Genomic DNA, 10,177 nt, shown 5'->3' with positions numbered 1-10,177 from the left:
GGGGTGTTTTGGCATGTGTCAAGGATTGGAGGATGGGTAATTTAAAGAGAGTGAGGAGTTCTGGCATGTGTCAAGAATTGGAAGTGGAGTAATTTAAAAGGATGAGAAATTTTAACATGTGTCAAGGGTTGAAAGGGGGTAATTTAAAGTGATGAGAGATTTCGATATATGTCAAGGGTTGGAAGGGGGTAATTTAAAGGGATGAGAGATTTTAATATATGTCAAAGGTTGGAAGGGGGTGATTTAAAGGGAGGGGAGTAGGGGTGAGCAAAAGTTCGGTTAAACCGAATAAACCGATTAAATCGACCGAATTTAAAAATTCGGTTCGGTTTATTCGGAAATTCGGTTTTTTATTTCTAAAAAATCGGTTAATTCGGTTAATTCGGTTCGGGTTCGGTTTTGATTTTTTTTATTCGGTTAAACCGAATAAACCGAATAGACCGAATTTTTAAACCAAATCGGTTTTTTAGACCATAAATTTTAGACCAAACCAAATTTTTATTAAGCTAAACCAAATTTTTAGAAAAAATCGGTTTATTCGGTTTTTTCGGTTCGGTTTGTTCGGTTTTCTTGAAAATTCGGTTCGGTTCGGTTCGGTTTTTATCGAAAATCGGTTCGGTTCGGTTTATTCAAAAACAAATCGGTTCGGTTCGGTTCGGTTAATTCGGTTCGGTTCGGTTCGGTTTTAACCGAATACTCACCCCTAGAGGGGAGGTTCTGACATATGTCAAGCGTTGAAGAGGAGTAATTTAAAGAGATGGGTGTTTTGACAGATGTCAATGGTTGGAGAATGAATAATTTAAAGAGGATAAGAGATTCTGACATGTGCTATGTGTCAAGCGTTGGAGGGAGGAATGATTTAAAGGGAGAGAAGATTCTGACATGTATCAAGAGTTGGATGAGTGTAATTTAAGTGTCGAATTAGGAAGGTAGAGATTCTGACATATATTAAAAATGATATAAAAAAAATAAAAAAATTTGATTAAAAAATAATAAGCAAAATTGATTAAAGAAATAAGACTAAATAAAATTAAATAAAATTAATTAAAAGGGATGAGAGATTTTGACATATGTCAAGGGTTGGAAGGGGGTAATTTAAATGGAGGGAAGATTCTGACATATGTCAAGCGTTAAAGAGGGGTAATTTAAAGGGAGAGGGTGTTTTGACATGTGTCAATAGTTGGAGGATGGGTAATTTAAAGAATGTGAGAGATTCTGACATGTGTTATGTGTCAATAGTTGGAGGGAGGAATGCTTTAAAGGGAGAGAAGATTTGACATGTGTCAAGAGTTGAATGAGGGGTAATTTAAATATCGAATTAGGAAGGTAATTTAAAGTAAAGAGAGATTTTGACATATATTAAAAATTATATAAAATAAAAAATAAAAAAATTGATAAAAATAATAAAGAAAATTGATTAAAGAAATAAAAGTAAATAAAAATTAAATAAAATTAAAAAATAATAACCAAAATTAATTAAAAATAAAACTAAATAAAATTAAAAAATATATATAAGTATTAATGAAAAAATAATAAACAAAATTAATTAAAAAATAAAACTAAATAAAAATTAAAATATATATATATAAGTATTAATGAAAAATAATAAACAAAATTAGTTAAAAAAATAAAACAAAATATAAATTAAATAAAATTAAAATATATATAAGTATTAATGAAAAAATAATAAACAAAATTAATTTTAAAAATAAAACTAAATAAAAATTAAAAAAATTAAAAAATATATATAAGTATTAATGAAAAATAATAAATAAAATTAATTAAAAAATATAAAAATTAAATAAAATTAAAAATATATATATAAGTTTTAATGAAAAATAATAAACAGAATTAATTTAAAAATAAAACTAAATTAAAAAATTAAAAAAAAAGGGATAGAAAGGTCATTTGAATGGAAGAGAGGGGGAAGGGGGTGGGGTGTGCGGTTGTAGGGGAGAAAAAAAAAATTTGCATTTGAAATCTATTCTCACAATTTTACATTGCTTTTAGATCCACTATACGACAAATAGAATTATTAAAAAAATAAAAAAAGTTTTCATATTGTTTTTCATCGGCTCTTGCACTTCATCCTAATTAAATTTTAGTAAATTTACCGTATCACCCATTCAAGTTTAAAAAATGTCTAAAACCCACGACTGACTTTCATATTAGCAGAAAAGCACATGCACATTTATATTTTCTATATTTTTATCTTTCTTTTTAACAATAACATTTAGAAAAAAAAATCGTTCAGACAATCATAGTGTGAGCAACAGGCTCATAGTAGATCATGACCACCAGACCCTATCGTCAACGAGCGGCCACGATTTCACTGACCGCAAAATGATTGCCATGGTCACCGGCTACACGACCTGCAATGTCCAAGCGGTCAAAAGTGGCGGCAGTCCCGCTGCGAGCTATCTTCCTATAGCCTTCTTCAGAACAGTGCGTAGAGATATTTTCAAAAATATGTGTAATTTTTTTAAAATAAATTGAAGAAAAAACCTTTATTCATAAATTTAATTTTATATGTAGTTTTTATGTCTAACCAATTTTATTTTCACTCCACTCTATATAAAATTTTATTATTTCAACTTTCCAGATATTATTATTTAATTATTCTTTATATTTTTATATAAAAAATTTAAAAATAAATATATATATTTTTAAATTTAATACTTTAAATTAAAATCAAGTATAGTTTTTATTAAATTCATCTTGATTTTTTTTCTACTTAATATAATTATTTTTAAACTCAATATCATTTAAAGATAATTTAATATATATATTTTTTTAATGTAATTCGGGATCATTTAAAAAGTCATGATGAAATTATTAGAAAATAAATTAAATTTTAATTTAATGTGTTAAATTTAAAAAACTATATATATTTATTTTTAAAATTTTTATATATAAATATAAAGAATAATTAAAATATTTAATTAGGGAGTAAAACTAAAAATTTTAAAATATTAAGACTGTACGTAAAATTTAGATGACGGAGGAGTTAGGGTAATATTTAGATATTATTCAATCGTCAAGTAAATTAAAAAAATACAACAGTTCGTGACGTGACAGATCATCAGACCCACTTCTAGCGAGATGTGTCCTGTTATGAAATATTTGGGTAAATTAATTCATGCTTAAATTAATTTTTATGAACATGGGGTGTCTGTATTTCGATTTCAGTGCTTAGAGTTTTTTTAATCATGTATTCAGATCTTCAGATCTTATTCAATCATCGAGTAAATTCAAAAAAATTCAACAGATCCTGACATGAGAGATCCGACCCACTTCTCGAGAGATATGTCCAGCTATTTGCCATCACGCCATATCGGGCTAAAAAGATCTATATTTTATAAATAGGACCTTTTCCTTATTTTTAAAACTTGCATGGATGATGTGTTACTGTATGAGCATCTCGTGAAGTGACTGAATTAATGGCATTACCTGCTGCACTAAACCAATAATATGAATTGTCATAGAAGGGATGTTAATATTGAAGTTAAAATATGTGGGGACGTTTGATTCTTTTCAATCAATAAGAATTGGAATAAAAATTATTATATTATACAATAAAAAATAAATATGAATATAGATATCATTTTTATAATTAATGTTTAACTAATGATATATTTTCTATCGAAATAAATTAAAAATTTTATTTTTTACTTTTTAAGGAAAATAAGAGAAAAAATTAAATGTGAGAGGAAGATAAATTCGAAAGAAAAATATGATGAAAGAAAATGATAAGAGAGAAAGTATGAGGAGAGAGAAAATATGATGAGAAAAAATGAAGAGAGAGAAAGTGTGATGAGAGAAAATGAGAAAAGAGAATGTGATAGGAGAGAGCATGATGAGAGAGAAAATATGATGTGAGAGAAAGTATGATGAGAGAGGATGAAGAGAGAGCAAATGTAATGAGAAAAAAATGAGGAGAAAGTGTGATGAGAGAGATTGAGAAGAGAAAATATGACGAGAGAGAAAGTATGATAAGAGAGAAAGTGTAATAAGAAAAAAAAAGAATAGTGAGTGTGATGGGAGAGATTGGGGAGAGAGAAAGTATTGTGAGAGAGAAAGTATGATGAGAGAGAAAGTGTGTTAAGGAAAAAAAAGAGGAAGTGTGACAAGAGAGATTAAGCAGAGAAAAAGTGTGATGAAAGTAAAAGTGTGAGAGAATAAAAAGAGAAAAGAGAGTGTGATGGGAAAGATTGAGAAGAGAGAAAGTATGATGAAAAAAAGAAGGAAGAGAGTGCGATGGAAGAGATTGAGGAGAGAGAAAGTATGATAAGAGAGAAAGTATAATGAGAAAAAAAAAGAGGAAAGAGAGTGTGATAGAAGAGATTAAGGAGAGAGAAATTGTGTGATAAAACAATGAGAGAGAAAATATGATGAGAGATAATAAGGAGAGAGAAGTAATATGAAAGAAAAAATAAATAAATATATTTTGATATTTGATATTAAAGGAGCAAATTTTAGTTTTAAGTCAAGGGTATTTTGGAATAAGAGAATATTTTTATTGATGAAAATAGGGTAATGACTCATTGAAGGGGAGGTACATGAGAATAAATTATTACCTAATTTCAAGGATTCATTCCCTTATTTGTATTCCTATTCCTATAGAGTAAATCTTATTGGCCAGAATCTGGCCAGCTAGAATTTTCTATCGGCCAATCATAATACATGCATGTAATTAATATATGCATATGATATTACTAAAATACCCTTGTACATACATGCATACATGAATTATAGCTGGCTAGATTCTGGTCATTTAGCATTACCTATTCCTATAATCCAAATATTAACAATGACAATCAATGATTTTTATTTCTATTCCCGACTCCTATTCCCTTAAATTAAACACCCCCGAGTAAAAATATTGAAGTTGAATATTTTTTTTTTAAAAAAAAAAGATAAAATGAATCATGAATACTCAGATGTAGGTTTATGAAAAAAAAAATTAAATGCGAAATAAAAATGGAAGTCATAGATTTATAATAAACCTACTTTAATGGTTGTGTATTAAATGGAAAAAACTGGCCCATAAACTCAAGTTTTATGAGTGAAATAGAAAATTAGAATATGAACTTAGATAATTAAGAGGGTGGAGAGTATTCTGACATTAAAATGAATATTTTGAAATATTTGGATAAATTATTTCATGCTTGAAGCCTTAAATTATGAAACTGGGGTGTCGGTATTTATTTCAATTTTATTGTAATTAGTTTTAAATTTTCTTTATCATGCTTAATTATATAAGTTTTTATTTTAATATCCCCTGAAAAGAAATTTTTACCTGTTGATTTCTAATATTCCTTTGTCATGAAAATTTAACATCTAAGGATATTTAAAGAAATATCCATATCAAGGATGCCCTAAGGCAGTAAAAGGTAGGTAAGCTCATAGCAGAGAAAATTAATGAGCGGGGCACTTGAGAAAGAAAAAAATAGAGAGATGACAGTGTCTCATAGCCCACCGCCAAAGATCAATCCAGATAGATCATCCGAGTTGGGTCCATCATCGTATGAAATTAGATAATTAAGAGTGGTGAAGAGTATTTTTGAGATTAAAATGAATATTATGAAATATTTGGGTAAATTATTTCATGATTAAATTATTTTTTAAAAATATAGTGGTTAAGTATGATGTTTTTGATTTTATAATAAGCACATATCACAACACATATCCGATAACTAAGAACTATCTATTTCTAATATAGAATGTGTAGCAATATTGAAAATTATTAAGCAATAACCGACCATAATCTATCATTTATAGAATATAAAGTTCATCTGTCTTAATAGCACTTTCTAATCTTATCAGAAGAAATGATCTTAAACAGAAATATTTTTTTAACACTTTCTAATCTTATCAGAATTCTCGTGAAATTTAAAATTTAATTAAATAATAATATCGAAATATTTTTTAACTATTTATTTCAAAAAACATAGAAAGAGATATTGATGAATTAAAAAATGACTACTTATTTTGAATAATACGTAAAACTAAGTATACATAGCGGTGAAGATACCACCCCTCAGAGGCAGTTGGGCGTGAGATCCCATGCTAAGTTGCTAACCGGAAGGGAAGAGTCGGTAAGTCTACGGGTGGAGCCATGCTATATAGTCTATCCAGGCTTTAGCTCGATCGGGACGATGAAGTTGAGAACAAGCCAATAACGAGAAGAGAAAGAATAAGAGGAAGCCAGCTCGGGGCCTAAAATCAACTTGGCACACTGATGAAGCCAGGTTATGGTTTAACCGGGATATAGCCCGGACCGACAGCGACGAGAAAATTAAGATTTATGGTGGGAAAAAAAATAGGGCGGCGGTGTCAGCATCGACACTCATTGCCCATAGTCTGGGATCAACCCGGATAAATCACTCAGACGGATTCCACTCCGCATCAGCCCGAGTAGATCATAGATCAGGCGGGCTGGCTCCACCCTTGGGTAAGCCTCGTGGCCAGCGGATGCACTAAACCGAACACAGCCGACGTGCCACATTATCCGTCCCCTACTCTTCTTTTCATTGTCTATAAATTGCTCGCTCCGTCTCTTCACCTAGTCCCCATAAGTAGTAGATTCCTGCAAGCGGCGGTGCAGCGGTTGGTATATACACACGTATATTACGATGGCCAAAGTCCAGGAGATCCGACGGAGTCAGCGGGCGGAGGGTCCGGCGGCGATTCTGGCCATAGGCACGGCCACTCCAGCCAACGTCGTCTACCAGGCTGATTACGCTGACAACTACTTCCGCATGACCAAGAGCGACCACCTCACTGAGCTTAAGGAGAAGTTTAAAAGAATGTGTACGTTCGTTGCTACTATTTTTTATGCATATGTTTATTTTGTTATTATATGATTTACTTCTAATTAATTGTTGAGTTCAGGCGACAAGTCGATGATACGGAAGCGATACATGCACCTGACTGAGGAGATGCTGAGGGAGAACCCGAATATGTGCGCGTACATGGAGCCGTCGCTGGACGAGCGGCAGGAAATCGTGGTGGTGGAGGTGCCGAAGCTGGGGAAGGAGGCGGCGGCGAAGGCCATCAAGGAATGGGGCCAGCCCAAATCCAAGATCACTCACCTCATCTTCTGCACCACCACCAGCGTAGACATGCCGGGCGCCGACTACCAGATCACCAAGCTCCTCGGTCTCCGCCCCTCGGTAAACCGCTACATGATGTACCAGCAAGGCTGCTTCGCCGCCGGCACCGTGCTCCGCCTAGCCAAGGACCTGGCGGAGAACAACCGCTGCGCGCGCGTGCTGGTGGTGTGCTCCGAGATCACGGCGTTGACGTTCCGCGGGCCGTCGGAGTCGCACCTGGACAACCTGGTGGGTCAGGCTCTGTTCGCGGACGGAGCAGGGGCGGTGATTGTCGGGGCGGACCCGGACCTGGAAACAGAACGGCCTCTGTTCGAGCTGGTGTCGGCGAGCCAGACGATCCTGCCGGACTCGGAGGGAGCCATCCACGGGGACCTTCGGGAGGCGGGGCTCATCATCCACGTGCTCAAGGATGTGCCGGAGCTCATCTCCAAGAACATCGAGAATAGCCTGGTGGATGCGTTTGCGCCGCTGGGAATCGATGACTGGAACTCCATCTTCTGGATTGCCCACCCGGGGGGCCCCGCCATCCTGGACCAGATCGAAGCCAAGCTGGGGCTGGAGAAGGAGAAGATGGCGGCAGGTGCTCAGCGAGTACGGCAACATGGTCAGCGCCTGCGTTCTGTTCATTCTGGACGAAATGCGGCGCAGGTCGGCGGAGGAGGGGAAGGCCACCACCGGCGACGGCTTCAACTGGGGCGTCCTCTTTGGCTTCGGCCCTGGACTCACCGTCGAGACCGTCGTCTTGCACAGCAAGCCAATCAATTATTAATTACTACAACGGATCGTCGCATTTTATATGTATGTTTTCCGTATGCTCTTTCTAATAATAATATCGATGATGTTATCTGCGTTCTAATCACCTCTCAATATTGGGACAAAAATGATTAATCAGGCCGATATTGGGACAAAAATGATTAATCAAGCCGGTAATGTAAAAAATTTATGTAAATTTGTCATAGCTAGGCTCTAACAGATAGTGTTTAGGTGACAATCTAAATATCCTATCGCTATACCATAATCCCGGGGATTATCTCTCTATTTTTGAGAAGGTAAAGAGGTGTAGTCCATCAAAAAAAAAAAAAAATATGACGTCAGCATGTAGGTCAAGATATAATATCAGTACGCAGGTTGAGATATAATAACGATACAAAGTCGAATAGTAATAACAGTGCGCAGATTGAAATACAACCACAATACGGAGAGAATGAAATAGTGGCTCGATGGTCAGAATATAGCGGTGATCCATTATGTGAAAAACGACTTTTTACTTCGTTGATTACCTGAAGTAAAAGACTTATTTTTACCGAAGTAGACATGCGTGTAGTAAAAAGATTCATTTTACTTCGGATAAACTCCGAAGTCGTAGGCCCAGAAAAAATGAAGTCGTATTGGGTGTCGGGTTCGGACATATTACGAAGTAAAAAGTGCATATAACTTCGTCGGTTTTTAAAAACACCGAAGTAATTAATCTTTTTCGACTTCATCGTTTAGTATTTGTTGTGAAGTAATATATCTACTTTAATTTCGGTTAAAAATGAAGTAATGGATTACTTTTACTTCGTCATATCGTTAATTCCTGAAGTAATTATCGATTAAATTACATTTAGCTTCGTTCTGGATCGAAATAATAGATAGATACTACTTTGAAATTTTTGGTAATAATTGAAGTAGTTGATACTATTTTACATCAACAAATTGTGAATTCAAATTTTGAATTTGAAATGACGTGCCTTGACTGAATTTTTTTTATTGAATTCAATTTTCGACTTTCAAATGCCGCAAATGCCGTGTCTTGACTGAATTTCTTTGACTGAATTCAAATTTCAAAATTTCAAATGTCGTGTCTTGACTGAATTGCTTAGAATGAATTCAAATTTTGTATTTCAAATGTCGTGCCTTGACTGATCTCGACTTTGGAAAATGCCGTGCATAGCTCCAGCGGTGACGTGCCATTCTTGAAACCACTGCCCTCCCTGTTCATTTTGACTTTCGGGGCACAAAATTTGAATGCAACCTCTCTTGCCTTGCTGGCCACGGTTTCCAAGGTTGCCACACTCTTCTTCCCCAAGACTTCACAGGAGAAACCTTTGAAGGTCTGCTGGCCACCAGAAGCAGTTGCCGTCGCTGGAAATTTGTGTTCCTTGCCTTCCCACTGACCAGTGAGGACTATGGCAGCCCCCACCACTGGTCTCATCACGATCCACAACAACAAACCAAATAAAGAACAACCGAAAACAGAAGTATCTACTCCAAGAAAGCATCATGAATCAGCCCTTTAGGTAATGACCTCGTAAACATAGAGACTGAAAAAAAAAGCAAAAAAAAATTTCAAACACTTGTCTTTGTTGGAAGAATAGCACCAAACCTACAACAAATTGGAGACCGTCTAAAACATGATTTTGCAAAATAAAGGAGGAGAAAAAGAAGAAGAATAAGAAAAAGAAATCGAAGGAAAGAAACCTGTACCTCAGCCTTCTGCCAGCTCTGTCAAATTGAAAACATACGGTATATCTCAAACACTTGCAACCTAAACCCTGCGTAAGAAAGTTCAAGTTGCCAAACCTTATTTCGGAAGCCCTAACGAGGAAACCTTCGTCTCTGTTGCCTAAGACTCCAAATCGGAAGCCCTAACGAGGAAGAACGGAGAGGACTGAAATGAAGGGGAAGGAAGAGGAGGTCCAAAAAATCAATTTCGGCAGAGGAAAGCCCTAACCCAAGAAAACGAAAAAGTGGGGGGAAATAAAAGTTGTCTCAAAATAAAAGTTAACTCTTGTACTATTACTTCGGAGTAAACACTAAAAATTGTATTCACGACGTTACTACTTCGGTATTTAACAACTTTCCGAAGTAATAGCTTATTTCAGTTTAAAGCGAAGCCCGTGTTTTTAAATCTGCGAAGTCTATATTTGTATATACTTCGTCGATTTTTTCAGCGAAGTTGCTTATACACTTTTACTTCGTATATTTAAATTGACGAAGTAAATTGTGGCGAAGTAAAAAGTCATTTTTCACATAGTGTGACTTGAAAGCTAGGTTAGTACTAGGGGTGTCAAAAATGAACT

General features: G+C 34.8%; 1 pseudogene; it reads left to right on the top strand.

Annotated features, from left to right (window-relative positions):
• The first annotated feature begins 6,574 nt into the window (after positions 1-6,574).
• On the top strand, positions 6,575-7,901 carry LOC122025381 (annotated as a pseudogene).
• The last annotated feature ends 2,276 nt before the right edge of the window (positions 7,902-10,177 follow it).

This window comes from Zingiber officinale, chromosome 9B (assembly GCF_018446385.1).
Source record: "Zingiber officinale cultivar Zhangliang chromosome 9B, Zo_v1.1, whole genome shotgun sequence".
Lineage (NCBI taxonomy): Eukaryota > Viridiplantae > Streptophyta > Magnoliopsida > Zingiberales > Zingiberaceae > Zingiber > Zingiber officinale.
The sequence above is the reverse complement of the archived record's forward strand: the minus strand, read 5'-3'. Positions and strand labels throughout refer to the sequence as shown.